The 16210-nt window shown below is 36.1% G+C and overlaps 1 protein-coding gene across 3 annotated transcripts in view; it reads right to left on the bottom strand.

Moving 5' to 3' along the window:
- LACC1 (laccase domain containing 1) overlaps positions 1–16210 on the bottom strand; it is a 181856-nt gene that overhangs the window by 114627 nt on the left and 51019 nt on the right. The gene's annotated exons all lie outside the window — the stretch shown is intronic.

The following is a 16210-nucleotide window of genomic DNA, read 5'->3' as shown; positions in this document are numbered from 1 at the left end:
TCTAGAAATGATGAAGCATCATGTTTGCAACTTTCTCTCAAATGATTCAGAAAAAGACTAAGGATGATGGAGATATATATGTATGTGAGTGTGCATATGTGTGTGTATAGATAGAGATAGAAATGGAGTAGTCAAAGTGGCAGAATGTTAATACAGGGGGATCTGGACAAAGAAAATATGTGGACTTTAGGTTTGAAATTACTTCAAAATAAATTATAAAAAATTATGATGTAGGGTTTATGTTTATTAAAATGGAAAAATGCCCATGATTTGTTTTATACATTATTCCATATGTTTATGTGTTAATAGGAGTAATCTCTTTACTATAGAATTATAGATGACTGTTAATCTTCTCTGTACACTTGTCTGAATTACTGGACATTTTTAAAAGCCTTTAAATTTTTCTAATTAGAAGAAAATATAAGGTATTTATTTCCATTTCGAACTCAGTCTCTTAAAAACTCCATGATTGCAATTTTTTTATTTGCAAAGCTTTTCAAGTCCCTTTGCTCTTCACGAATAGCAAGATTAAAATTATACTATACATACAAATATGTCCCTACATATGAGGTACTCATACTTACAAAGGGCTCAAATATATAAAGATGTGAAATCATCACTTAAAGTATACATTGCAATCATTTCTAAGCAATGACCTTAAGTTGCATTATATGTACTCTATTACATAATTAAGTGCTCAATTACATTAACAGTCCTAAGTCTTGTGAACCAGCAGCTCAGAAAATTAAAATTAAATCCAGTGACATTTACATAACACTCTACTGTTAACAAAGTGATTTGTTTAAATCTTCAGAATCACACTGTTTGGCTGTATTGCAAGAATCCATCTGTGCCTCACCTCAGACCCCTCCTCTTCATGAGACAGAAGCCAGCAAAGGCTTCCTCTCACTTGATGGAGCTCCTAAGAGTGTATGAGTGACCAAGCCAGTCAAGGACGGGGAAGATCAGGAATATGCTTCCACACATTAAAGAAAACTAACTCTTGTTCTCACTTCTCACCCTGAACTACTGACTCAGGCAGTCAGCTTGTGGTCATGCTCAGAGCCCAGCCTGTTTTCTGAATCATCCTTAGAGAAAGAAAAGAATCTGCTCAGAGATCTGTAGGCATCCTGATCGCCTTTAAGCTCTTATCTTCATTCATTAATCCTAGGAGACCTGAAATTAAAGTCTCCTAAACAGAGTAAATAGTGAAAGTGGTTTTCCCAAATCAAAAATCATTAGCAGATCAATACCCATAAGTGATTACATATAAAGGTCAACCTCATTAATAATGAAGCATCCGCATCTCCAATTCTAGCTGTTGAAATTAAATCTGAGCAGTGCCTACTCTTGTAGGGATTCATCTCATTGGTCATTTAGCTTGCAGAAAGAATGTTGTCTTTTGAGCATCCCATTAGTCCCTTATTTCTGAGTGACTCTCAGTGGCCTTTACCTCTTGGTCTCTCTTTCCACATCATGCTTTTTCATTAGTCCTGGCTGATCTGCACCATCACTGAGAGAATCCCATCTTATTCCTTTCTTAGGAATCTGTGGTTGTCATCAAGGGGTAAAGGAAGGACACACCATAGCATTTGAATAGAATGGCAAGAGGAGCAAAAGTTATTCTGGATCATACCCTAGCATCCGGCCTGCTTACTAAACCAATCACACAGGTTATAACTTGCCTGCAGATAGTAGGACAGGAGTGAAACTTCTCTACATAAGAAAGGAGTGAAGAAAAAAAGAAAGGAGTGAAGACAGACACAGAGGGAGAGAGGTGGGCAAATATTCAGGAAAGGGTAGGCAGGAGGCAAAAAGGTGAAGCACCAAGAAGGAAGAGAGGCAATCAAAATCAAGTAGAGAGATGTGAGAGAAGAAAAATGTTCCCTGAAATATTTAATTAGAAATGGTCTGAAAAAAAAAAAAAAAGAAATGGTCTTCTGAGTATGCCCATAACCCATTTTCTTCTATCCTCCCCATTCCCTCCAAAAAATCCTCTGTGCTAAATGTATTACTAATGATCTTAGGCAAATGGAGTTTTGTTTGCTCACCTCCTTTCTTCAACTCTGTTCCTTCTCATTCATTCTTTACACAGCCACCAATAGGCTATTTTTAAGATATAAAATGAGAGGAGTGCTAGGTGGCCCAGTCAGTTAAGCCTCTGGCTTTGGCTCAGGTCATGAACCTTGGGTCCTGGGATCTAGTTCCATGTCAGGACTCCCTGCTCATCAAGGTATCTGCTTCTCCGTCTCCCTCTCTCTTTTTCTCAAATAAAAATCTTTTTAAAAAAGATAACAACTAAGACCACTGACTCCCCTATTTAAAATACTTCATTTGTTTCTCACTGTACTGAAAATAAAGACTAAATTTCTGACTGTGATCCTAAAAGCCCTGTATGATCTGGTCCCTACATATCCCCTAATCCCAAGTCATATCCCCTCTCCCCAATTCACTCTCCTCCAGCCAGAAATACTCATAGTGTCTTAAAAACGCCTGGTCCTAAAAGTGCTATTCTAAATCAGATAAACTGTGTTTACAGGGAAGCCATCTACAAATCTCAGGTCTTCCAGAAGCCCATGGAACGGCTGAAATGTCAGCCAATGAGGAAAGTTCTATTCTAACATCAGACCAACATTTGTTATTCTATTGTCAATATATAAGAAAACTAAATGGGCAGCTGCCTAATTCTTCCCTGAGTGCCAGGATATCCCATTCATCACTCAAGTGAGGCTGCAGAGCCAGCACCAGGCTTCTGTAGTGACAGGATGTCATGGTTCATAATATAAGTTTGATTTAGACAAAACTAGGTTTAAAACCGGGCTTTACCACTGTGGCTGTATTACTTAAGTGAGTTGTTTAATCTTACTGAGCCTCAATTTTCTACTGTAAAAGGTGGTAATTAGTTGACTTTGTGAAAGTGAAATTAGAAAAAGCATAGAAAGCTCATTGTCATAGTAAGCACTCAAGCACTGCTAAATCCTGAAGAGTAACTAAACAGAATTGCAGTTTTGGCTTTTATTTTTGCCTTTACAAACCTCCTAAGTCCAGAAGTTAAAAAATGGGTTAGGCAAGGAAAGAGCCAGCAAAGTAGTCAATTTGTCATTGATTGGGATTGTGTTAGACTTTGCCTGAAGCTTTGGTAATATCTGGTGCAGTACCAGGCACACAGTGCAGCAATGTTTCTCAAGTGAGGCATGTCAACCCCTGCATCAGAAACATTGTCTTGAGGCATATTCCTGAGATCTACCCAAGACCTTTTATCCAGAATCCCTGGGATTGAAGGCAGTAATGGACATTTTAAACAAGTTTTCTAGATGATTCTTACCGCACACACATTGACAATTTGTAACTGGCACTCAAAGCAAAATTGATTTATTGAACAACAGAATCTACAGTTCTGATCTCAGATGTACACAATCTCCACTTAGCTTTGCATCTTTTAAAAAAATCTTTCTCTAAAACATAAGTAATCTGTTAGATATTTTTTTTAAATGCAATGAACAAAAGGTCAAGGGTTGCTGGGATATTTATTTCAAAGCTCCAGAGACCTCCTCGACATTCCTAACTCTCAATTGGCCTGTAAATTGAATATTATATAACCACATGCTTATTAAAATCCATTCTCAAAAAAAATAAAAAATAAAATAAAATAAAATCCATTCTCCCAGAGACTTGCCTTCACAATGCCAGTTCTATCAGGTGGAGGCTTATAGTTCATTTATAATATTTATAATATTAACAGCATCCTCATTCAGAACTTTAACACTCTTACCATTCTATAATAAAAAGTCTGACTCTATTTTTGATTTCTGATTGCTGACATCTGTCAAGCCACATCATTCTTCTCCTCCTTCTGCTCTATACCTTAACAAACTGATAAGAAAGTCTAGGTGCTTTCTCCTTTGGCACCAGTAGGAAATTCAAACCATGCAAGCCTCGGCACTTGGGAGAGAATACCCACTCCAGCCATATACTCCAACCGTTATAAAAAACCAAGTGGTCACCCCTCTCTGTTCTCTCAAGCCACTTGTGGCTTGCTCTCTCTAGAAAACCTCATTATGTGAGTAGTAAACCTTTTCATACCCTCTTGGTGTGTGTGTGGCATCATCAATCTAGACATTCAAATCAAATTTTGCGTGGTGGGAGGTCCATCTTATATCCAAAGAGTGACCTAAACAGTCTGCAAAAAGGGAGTATCTTTTTAGTCCATCTCAGTGTCTGAAGTTTCTCTGCTCAGTCTGCATATAATTGAGATATTCATCTCCCCAACATGCTGCTTGATTTTGTCATTTCTGCACTTGAGGTTAAAATTAAACTTTTCAATTATTTCCCTATAAAATCAAGTTCTAAAACCTTAGCCTGGCATCTACAGCTCATAATTTTAACCCAACTTATCTTTCTAGGCTTGTCTCCTGTACATTTTTTTAAAATCCTGTTCTTTAGTCAAATAGTTGAATTATTGATTCCAAAGGAATTTTAATGTCTGAGTTATATTGATAATTGGCCTTGTTTGTTCTTTTCCACTGCTGACTTAAGTATTACTTATGTCTTATGATGTTATTTAAACTTTCAGTCCATACAATTTTCCTGTACAAGATTTTAAGAAGCCAGACCTTCTTTATTCCTCCCATAGGACTTAAGGCAAAGCCTGGTACATCATTTGCCCTTAATGAATATTTATTCTTCTAATTTTTATAGAGTCATAAATCTACTCTAAAATTTCTCAAGGGTGAAAAATCAAAATAAAGGACAGTTTTTGATGTGGACTTCTCATCCAAATTTTATGTTTTAATCATGTATGACTTTATGGGATTGGATTTGGGAAAATATTTTTCAATGAAATGGATCTGTCCTTTAGTTTGTTGTGATAAGCAAACTTAAACTTTTCTCACAATTATTACTTATTAAGGATAATATTTAGTTAGGCTCAATTATTAAATCAATTGATTTGTTTCAAATGTACTTATTTTTACAGAAATATTTCTAATCACATGCTTCTAGAAGAGATTTGAATGATTCAACTAGTAGTAGTAGGCATCTTATTGATAAAAAAAAGTACAATTTGATCTTTTTTTCCCAGTGCATTGGGGTTTATATGGGCATACACAACAGGGACTTATGGCTCCTTCAAAAACTATTTCTCTTCTTTAATTCCTTCATCTAGTCTCTCTCTTGAGAAGATAATAATTCAAGAAGAAGGACTTGGGTCAAAACAGCTCTCTTAGTAACAACCTAGTCATGTCAATAAAGCTTCTATCCAAAGATATAGGATATGGCATAACAACCAATAGAATTCTGAATTATGCATGAGAAGGTCAAGAAACATAGGTGGCTCACTCTTCCTTAAAGTTGGTTAGATACAAAGCAAAGGATGTCCAGGCTTCTACAATGTAGAAGCTACTTGAACAATATTTATATCAATATCATTCTCAAAATCCTACTAGTAATGTCCCCAAACAGGTTCTATTCTTGTTTATTAGATACCTTGCTCAATACAAACATGGGTCTATTGACCTGCATACATAACCACCTGGGAGCTGGGTGCTGCAAATTAGAAAAGAAAAGGACTTTAGTAAGAAATGCTTTGAATCACACACTTGGACTTCCTCAAATATTTTTGAGAGACACATTACAGTGTGGATTGCCTATTTGTTCTGTGCTTTTGAAAATGTTATAGTACTTAGGAATACAACTACATGGGTCATAGGTTTGTAAGTATTATATTAGCTCCACACTCTAAATTCTATAGCACTTTTTCAGTTTTTCTGCTACAACTTTAGTTGTCATCCACTAAAAAGTTCACTATACATACACAACACCCAAAACATTCTTCAGGGTCCAGGTATTTCCCCAATTCACTCAACATTTTTCATCTTTCTCCTTCTGTCTAATTAAGTGTAATTCCATTCTCTTTCTTTCTTTCTTTCTTTCTTTCTTTCTTTGTTTCTTTCTTTCTTTCTTTGTTTCTTTCTTTCTTTCTTTTTTTACTCACAAACTCCTACAAACAGGGTCATATATCTGAAATAATTCCCATTTAGCTACTCTCCACATTCCATACTTTTAAAAGCTCCATGTATTTGGATAGCCTGAAACATCTCAAGTTTCTGAAGTCTCCTTATAGGAGTTTTATGACTGTCCTTATTAGTTTACTATTCTCAAACATACTTTTCCACATTTTCTTCCTATCTTTTCATTTTTCTTCCTATCTTTTCATTTTTCTTCCTATCTTTTCATTTTTCTGGCAGTGTAATACTGATCATAGCAGTACCTAAACCTGGCAATGAAAGTCTACCCTCTATTGATGGGAAATAAATCTTCATTAATGATGATGGAAGGTAATAAAACAGTTATCTAAGACAAGGCTGTGCAAGTCACAAATGATGGCATGTGAGCCACATGTTACTAAGCCAAGATTTATTTCACTTCTTAAAAAAAAAATGCAGCCTAATTTCCCAGCCACACAAAGCAAAGTGGAAAAAAAAAACATTACCACAAATTAGTGTTAAGTTTCTCAAGAATGCGTATTTTTTGGAATCTAGCATCATCACCTATGACTTGTTGTAACACAAGTTACATTTATCAGTAAAATATGGAAATAATTCTGCAAAGACTCCAATTGTAAGTAGAGAATAAAGTACACTCATATGCTTGAAGAATTTCCTATAAATAAAATCTGAATGTTCAATTGATATTCCAAATTAGGTTTCTCATCTTTGCAACAAATGAATAAAATAATCATTCCTAAATAAAGACCATGTGTTCAATACTTATTATATTCTGTTATTTCTTTTGTATTCACCCTGTAATAATCAAGCTAACAAATCCAGAACAGCAGTTTTACATTATAATGTTGCCACTTTCTTGTGGGGATTTGATCCTCAATATGACCAGAGAAGCCAGCCCCCAAATGTCTCATTGGCAATGATCTATCTTGGATCCCATTCCATTCTATCACATCCACCAAAGAGACATGCTCAATAGGGGCATTTTTCATCATCAGTTAGCTATTAGAACAACAGTAGGAGAGTGCAGTTCTTACTTCTCTTTCAGAGACACCAAAAACTGGTCACCCAATTTTCAGGCAAGTGTTGACTTTCAATTTTTGAATACTGACTAACTCATTTCCAGTTAAAATGTAGGTTGAACAAGTATTTACTATTTTCCCTCTAGAAATCTCACTCAGAAGGCAATAAAGGTTTTAAAATATATACACCCACAAGTGTAAAAATAATGGAAAAAGAGATGACAATAAAATTTTTTGAAAGCTGAAAATCTGATGGATGAGTAGTTACTAACTTAGGAGACTCGAAAAAGCCCAGAAGTGGTTTGGGGTGGAGAAACTTCAAGGTAACTTCGAAACAAGTAGATCCATGGTCTAAAGCCATAGAAATTCACAGTATTTGGAGTATCAATCACCTCTGAAAGTGGAGGTTTGAGTGAAGAAGAAAGCCAGAATCTTAGTTGATAATCCATATAAGAAACAACCTTATAGATATCCCCCAGCCTTTTCAGCTAAACGACCAAACTCTTCCTCCAACATGAAAGAAAACAAAAGGTTCACTCCCTGGAAAATCAAACCAGAGAGACTCCAGCCTCACCTTGCCATGAAATACAAAAGAACTGTACTAAAACCAGGGAGAATAGATTAACTGTGAAACTTCTGAGATGTAAGCTTCCTCTACATCTGCCTTAGCCTCTTCTCCCACTTAGTCCCAGAAGCTGTCAGGAATTCATAACCTTCAGGCATAAAAATGGAGGATTCATCTCTAGGGAACCTGCCAACAGATAGACATATTGATATTAACCCGTGGGATCCTCTAAGAAAACACCTCAGCCAAATTATTTTAGAGTGAAGCCCACTACTCAACAAGGCCCATCCACTCATTCAGAGTTTATAAGCAACCTTTTTTGGAACCTAAAATATGAGCACACACACACAGCCAATAATAACCCTGGATATGAAAAACAAACAAACAAACAAACAACAACAACAACAAAAAAAAAACTATGATACTGGGTTTTTGACCCAAGGGCATTGACCAAAACAAAGAAACAAAAAAAGAATCAGAAAAGAGATACTGAATGAAACAGAAGAAAACTTCAAACAACTTAATTAATCCTCATAATCCTCATAGAAATGAAAAAGATATAGCATCTACCAAACAAGAACAGAAGGCCATAAAAAAGCATCATTTACTGAGCAAAAACAAATTCTTGGGAATAGGAGAACACAGCAGAAACAAACATTTCAATTGAAGGAATAGAAGATAAAATTTACTAAGTCAAGTGGAAAGTATGACATATCTGTTTAGGAGATAGAAAATAGGAAGAAAGATAACAAAATTAGAGGATCAGTCCAGAGGTCCAATATCATTTTAATGGAATATTCTTAAACAGAAAAAAAAAATAAAACAAAGGGGTAGAAATTATTACAGAAATAATCTGAAAGTGTGTCAGCACTAAAAAAAATTATCTCACAAAAGGAGAGACCCACACAATGCCCAGCACAATATATGAGCAAAGATCCATATCAATTCCTTTAGGCAGGAAATTTTAGGAACTGAAGAACAAAAAGGAAATCCTAAAACCTTCCAAGAGTGAAAAACATGTAAGAATCAGGAATCAAACTAACATTTATTACATCATGTTATTACAGCAACTGCAATATAAAGTGCAACATCAAAATCTAGAAAATGGAGTGATATTTCAAACTCTTGAGGGAAATGAATTTACTCCAACCTGGTCAAATGATCCATTAATTATACGACTAGAATAAAGACAGCAAATTCTCAAAAAAAAAAAAATGTTCTATGAACTCTTTCCTAGAAAGCTATTACAAGATATGCTCTGTCAAAACAAGGGAGGAAACCAAGAAAGACATGGGATCTAGAAAACAATATGGTCCAACATAGGAGAGAGGCAAAGGAAATCTCAAAAATAGTAATGAAAGAAGATACTTTGGCAACATCTGTGTGGCAGGACTAGAGATAAGCCAGTCCAGACTTGGGGGAGGATAGGATACATGAGATGTGTATTCAAAAAAAGAGGGACACCTGGGTGGCTCAGTGGTTGAGCGTCTGCCTTTGGCTCAGAGCATGATCCTGGGGTCTGGGATTGAGTCCTGCAATGGGCTCCTGCGAAGAGCCTGCTTCTCCCTCTGCCTACGTCTCTGTCTCTGTGTGTGTCTCTCATGAATAAAAAAGAAAGAAAGAAAGAAAGAAATATAATGTGATAGGTTACCTGATGTAACTGAATATATTCAGAGAAGATCTGGATTTCTAGCAAGGAGTTCAAGAATGAATTAATGGTAGTAAACAGTACATAAAAGTTAAAATTGAAGAAAAGGAGGTGATTGTTCTAGGGAAAACAAAAAAGGTATTAAAATGTTGTGAATAATATTTATAAGATAATAATTATGTAATTCATGAATACTTATCTAAAAAATTATGTTGGGAAAATGTGAGAGCAAAATTATCTTCCATAGAAAGAAGTTAATGGATAATATCTAATGCTGAAAATCAAGTAATAACACCAAAAGTATATTATTGAGAAATATGAAATTAAATACCAGAAGAAAACTAAAAGTTGAGAAGGATTGCTTCTTGAAATGGGATTGAAATGGGGTAGAAAGAGGCAAAGTAAAAACCACTGATTTTTACTGAAAGCCTTATAGAACAATTTGAGATTTAAAGAGCTATTTAAACTGTGTATGTAATTTTGATTAAAAGTAAAATTAAATACAAAAAATTAGAAATTATAAAGAAAGACTAAATTAGAACTGATTCTAAAATGTGTATAAGAAAAGGCAATGTATTGAGAATAGCCAAAGACAAGATAGAAATACATTTTTTTTTTTTAACGTAGGCTCAGCATACAGCCCAATGACCTGGAGATCAAGACATGAGCTGAGATTGAGTTAGACACTTAATGGACTGAGCCACCCAGGCACCCCATGATATAAATACTTCTTATAAAGCTTCATAATTGGGAAGGCCAGATGGTTCAGCGGTTTAGCGCTGCTTTCAGCCCAGGGCCTGATCCTGGAGACCTGGGATCGAGTCCCACATCAGTCTCCCTGTATGGGGCCTGCTTCACCCTCTGCCTGTGTATATGTCTGTGTCTGTGTCTCTGTCTCTCTCCCTCTCCCCCCCCCCCATGTCTCTCATAAATAAATAAACAAATGAATAAATAAATAAATAAATAAATCTTTTTTAAAAAGCTTCATAATTAAGGTAGTGTACTACTGGCATAAGGATAGACAAAGCAATGAAACAAAGTTGAATAAAGAAAAAGATCTATACATGTACAATCATCTGATTTACAACAGAAGCAGTAATATAATTTAGGGGAAAAGGATGGAAATTTTCAACAAATATTGCTGAATTCATTGAATATCCATTTGCATGGTATGAACTATGGCCCTTACCTCACAGAATATACAAAAGTTAATTAGATATGGATTATAGAGCTAAAAGTAAAAAATAAACCTTTCAGAAGAGAACATAATAATGGATTTGTAAACTTGGTGTTAGATTTAAGTAGTATAAAAAGCACTAATTGTAAAACAAAAGATTGATAAATTAAATTTTATCACAATTAAGAACTTCTATTAACCAAAGACTTAAAAGGCAAGTCACAGACTGAAAGAAGATATTTACAACACAAATATCTGACAAAGGGATTGAACTTAGAAATATAAGTAACTACGAATCAATTGTAAAGGTAGACAGTCTAAACTTTATGGGAAAAAGACTTCAGCAAAAACTTATTAATGTGGGTATCCAAATGTGCAATAATTATTTTGGGGAAAATACTCAATTTCATTACTCATTAGGCAAATACAAATTAAAACCAGAATACCACTGTGCACTCCCCAGAATGTCTGACATTGGAAAGACAGGTATTAGCAAAAGCTGGTGATGAAGGGGGGGCAACTGGAACCTTCATATGTCTCCAGTATAAATTTTTTTAATTTTTATTTATTTATGATAGTCACAGAGAGAGAGAGAGAGAGGCAGAGACACAGGCAGAGGGAGAAGCAGGCTCCATGCACCGGGAGCCCGACATGGGATTCGATCCCGGGTCTCCAGGATCGTGCCCTGGGCCAAAGGCGGGCTCCAAACCGCTGCACCACCCAGGGATCCCTCTAGTATAAATTTTAATTGTATAACCACTTTGGAAAATTGTTTCAGTATCTATAACACAGTCATACCACACCTAGGTATACATGTACTCAAGAGAAATGGATGCATACATTCACTAAAAGATGCATATGAGAATGTTCATAGCAAATTTATTCACTAAAGAAAAACAGTGGGAACAACCCAAATCTTCATCAGCAATCACATAGATAAACTATGGTATTTTCCCATAATGGTATCCTAAGTAGCATTTTAGGTAGGCTCCATGTCCAATGTGGGACTCGAACTCATGACTCTGGGATCAGGAGTCACACACTCTAACAACTGAGCCAACCAAGTGCTCTTTATAGTTTTGACATATGCATAAGGTCATATATCCATCATTGCAATATCACACAGAATAGTTTGCCATTTGCCACCTCTTTACCTCCTCCCTTCTTCCCCCACCTCAAACTTCTGGCAGTCTCTGATGTTTTTTATTCTCTCTATAGTTTTGCCTTTTTCAGAATGTCATATAATTTGAATCATATAATATATATATATATAGCTTTTCAGACTGGCTTCTTTCACTTGCACTATGTGCTAAATTCCTTCCATGTATTTTCATGTCTTGATAGCCTTTTAAAAAATTATTGTTAAATAATAATTCATCATTTGGATATACCACAATTTGTTTACCCATTCCATCTGTCAAATCATCTATATCTTGGGTGTTTCTAATTTTGGCAATCAAGTCTGCTGTAAATATTTGTGTGCACGATTTTTGTGGACATAAGTTTTCAATTCATCAAATACTTAGGGGTGCAGGACATATGATAAGATATGTTCAACTTTCTGATAATTTTTTAAACATTCTAAAAATAAAGAAATGAGGTACTTCTTCAGAACAGAACGTTGGAAATGGCCTTTTTTTTCCATCACTACCTTAGTCCCTCTTAGAATAGATCTCATAATAGTCAATGTTTTCACATTTTACTCTACATTTCTCCTCTTGAAGGAGCCTCTAAACTCCTCTATAAAGTAAGTCAGAATCAAGTAGCTCTGGGTGGTGAGGAAGAGAACCAAAATGCTATAGAATAAATTCCATGGGTAAGATTCCTCTTTTTCTTGGGTTACTGGGCTTTGAAATGAGGTAAGTCAAGCTTGACTCCAAGATCTTCTACTTACTAGCTCATTACAGTTCCTTAACCTTCCATAGCCTCAGCTTCCCATCCATAAAATGATGATTAATGGCATAACGGCATTGAAGAAAGATTTGATGAAATGGCATATTCTAAACACATAGAACAGAGCCCAGTATATGGGAGACATTCAACAAAAGTTTATTTCCCTTTTTTAATTAAGACCACACTATACTTTCCTTCTCCACCTCACTGGAGCAATAACAGTGAAACCTCCTCTCAGGAGACCAGGAAATCTCTGATAAGACTTCCAAGTGAGTTCTTGAAAAGATTTCTAAGAATGAGTGACATTCTGTGGAAGTCATTAGAAGTAGGACAGTAATAGGCCTTAACAGCTCTCTTGATAGCTTTACTCCCTAATGCCTTTTAATGTATTACCCTCCCTGGAGTATTTGCATTTTAAATTAGGATTTCCGAAAATAATATGAAGAACTTAGTGCCCAGCTGAATTTTAATCAATCTTGTGGTTGACTTCCCTTAACCTGCCCCAGGAAATATGAGTCTTTTTGCAATATAGCCTAACTGGTCTACGGAATTCAACTTGGACTCTTCAAACAATAATGGAATGTGGGATCATTGTTCCTACAAGGACTACAAAGTTCAAATGAAAGGAACACAGTGTTGAGACTGCTTGGAGCCTTATGAAAATGAGACTGCTATTTTCTATAGATGTGAGTGTAAAAATCACTTTTCATGGAAATATATATCTATCTTTAGATGTGTTAGCTCTACCTACCACAGGGAGTATCCAATCAAAGTTAAGTGACTTCACAGAGATCCAAAGTGCTGAGATTTGCTGATCACAGCTGGGATATGTCAGACTTCTTAGAGCCAGCTCTGTGCTTTCAGGATCATAATAAATGATATCTCCCTTTTTTCTCCCTGGATGATTACCAGGGGATTAATAGCTATTTAAATGCACCAATATTATGGCTTTCTGCCAGTCTTAGATCCCAACATTCTTTCCCAAGATAATTTACCCTCCCAATTCTCAGGGTTATATTTGCATCACAGAGTCAGGACCCATGTCTTATTTGTCTGTGTATTTGGTAGCATGAACCTTTGTGTACATGGTGCTGACCATCTATTGGCAAATGCCATAGCCTTAGTGTAAAATAGGAAATTAAAGATGCAAATTCTCTCTTTACAATGTGATTTGATTACCATCCTGGTAGTTAACAATTTGCATTTTACAATTTACCCGAACTATGTGGTAGTAGTAAAAATAATCACAGCAGATCCTGACTCTTAATATATACGTCCTGAGATATTTACAAACTCCTCAAATCACAGATTCCATTTATAGTATAGAATTTCTCCTGTAAAGTTCAGTCAAGTATCACTAAAAACTTTTAATTGATCCGTTAAGATGTTTATTCTTCTATAAATAGAAGACTAGACTCATTTATAAAGCTAACAGTATTAATTCTGTCTGGAAAATTCATTGAAATAGTTTGTGAATTGCTTTTTCTTATTTCTTTATAGAGCACATGGTAAAAATACTCATATCATGGATCCCAGCCACTGCCAATGTAGCACTCCCTCTTCATAATTTATCCCAAACATCTAGTTCTTTGTGTAAGCATCATCTATTTCCTAGATTGGTTAACTTTCTCTTCACACCATGCCAACACTGTTTTTTAAAGATTGATTGATTCATTGACTGATTGATTTATGAAAGAGAGAGCATAAGTGAGCAAAGGGAGAAGCAGAGGGGGGGAGAGAGAGAATCTCAAGCAACCTCAGCACTTGCACAGAGACAGACACAGGCTCAATCCCACAACTGTGAGATCATGACCTGAGCTTAAATAGAGTCAGAATTTTAATCAACTGAGCTACCCAGGTGCTCCACTAACACTTCCTATTCACTGGTTGGTTTTAATTGTCCATTTTTGTTTTCCGTTTCTTTGTTTAGCATGGGCACTCTCCATAAAATACAGACTTTCTTGCTTCACAGAAGGTGCATCGATGTGGGGATAAGCTAAGAACCGTAGAGTCAAGCTGAGATGCGGATGTTTGTCACTGGATAGGCTCCATCTGAGGAATGTGACTCACTCCTGCCAACTAGCCCCATCTCAGTGTGTAGGACTCAATTGTGTACCTCAACAAAATTCAAACTATTACATTCTGTGGACCCCATTGGAATTATTTAGCAATAGTCAAAACTGCACATTAATTCTCCGAATGCCAAAGATCTTATAGCAATTTTTAAAATTCTAATATAATTTGTGAATATACAGCCTTTTTGAGAGAGAGGGGGTAGTAGACTAAATTAGTGAGTCCTATTGTGAGTAAGGAACTAGTTACTTGCCTTATACTCTAGAGACATGAAATCATTTACTTATCCCAGAAGCTTTATGAGGCAGGTAAATTATTCCTGGTTTTACAAGAAACTAAAGCTCTGAAAAGATTTCTACTTGCCCAGTGTTATACAACTAATAATTCGCTGGGAAATCATTCAAAGCTGGGTCTGTCTGACACAACAATGTTATTTTCACTGGAACCTCGCTGTTCAAAATGTCCACAGCATTAGTGTCACCTGGGAGGTTGTTGAAAATGCAGGATATCTGATAAATATAAACCAGTTTACAGATAATTCAGATTGAGGTCTGCCAAAACTCATAGGTGCCTAGAAAAGAATGGAAAATAAAGAAACTGAGGCATACAGGGACTGAAAGTGTTGACAGAGTTTAATTCCCTACTTAGTTACAATATAACCTTTGAATCTGTTCCCTTTATCCAGGAACTCTGTATCCATGTGTTTTGTTTCAGGGGCAAATTTATGTCCCTGCATGTTTCACCAGCAATTTTTTTTTCACCAGCAATTTATTTAACACAGTTCAGTTGCGGGAGTTCCACAAGCCAAGCATACAGGATAGTATCTCTTAATAAGCTAATAAAGAAATAATACGCTTCAAGCCAATGATAGATTAACCATACTATTTTTCCAGGCAAGGGGAGATGAAAGGAATAAAGCCCAAGTTCAGTTAAGTTATATCATTTAGAGGAGAGCTGATGTCCAGCTGTTGGCACAAGAATCCCTTGTTTCTAAAACATGTTGCTAGGGAACGTGGGCCATGGTGTTGGTGTTGCCCAGAGAGGTCTGTGAGGGCCAATCCATGTCCTCACCACTGCAGAGAAGAGTCACCTTTACTGGCAGAAGCTAATGAACACCTCTTGGATAGTCCTCACAAACCCTCAGTATTTATAGTCTAAATGTCCCCTTGCCATAGTTGCTTCTTCATGTTTTTATTCAGCTGCTGAGTGTTTATCACCAGCAACAGATGGAGATGACAACACTCTGCCACAGTGGACTTCACTATCACAGCAAAAACAACTTTACTCTTAACAACTTTATTTTTATGGGATCCCTGGGTTGCTCAGTGGTTAGCAGCTGCCTTCAGCCCAGGGCGTGATCCTGGAGACCCGGGATCAAGTCCCACATCAGGCTCCCTGCATGGAGCCTGCTTCTCCCTCAGACTGTGTCTCTGTCTCTCTCTCGGTGTGTGTGTTTCTCAGGAATAAATAAAGAAATAAAATCTCTTTAAAAAACAATTTTATTTTTATCATAAACAAGTGGATTTGAAACCATATCAAACCCATATACAACCTTAGGTTACTATAAATTCCTTCTTCCAAAAGTATTCCTCTAACTGGTCTTTCCTAGTAGTGACACTGCCCCCATTGTTCAGAACAGTCCTAAGGATCATCGTTATTCTCATTTCATTGTCCTACATATAATTTATCACAACTTCTTTTGGATTCCCCTGCAAAATATATACTAAAAGTCAACCATACTTCACCATCACCACCTCCTCCAAAACACCCCATCTTTTTCCTGAGTAACTATATGGTCTCATAATTCACTTTTCTTTCTTTTTTTTTTTT

Source organism: Canis aureus, chromosome 17 (assembly GCF_053574225.1).
Source record: "Canis aureus isolate CA01 chromosome 17, VMU_Caureus_v.1.0, whole genome shotgun sequence".
NCBI lineage: Eukaryota > Metazoa > Chordata > Mammalia > Carnivora > Canidae > Canis > Canis aureus.
The sequence above is the reverse complement of the archived record's forward strand: the minus strand, read 5'-3'. Positions and strand labels throughout refer to the sequence as shown.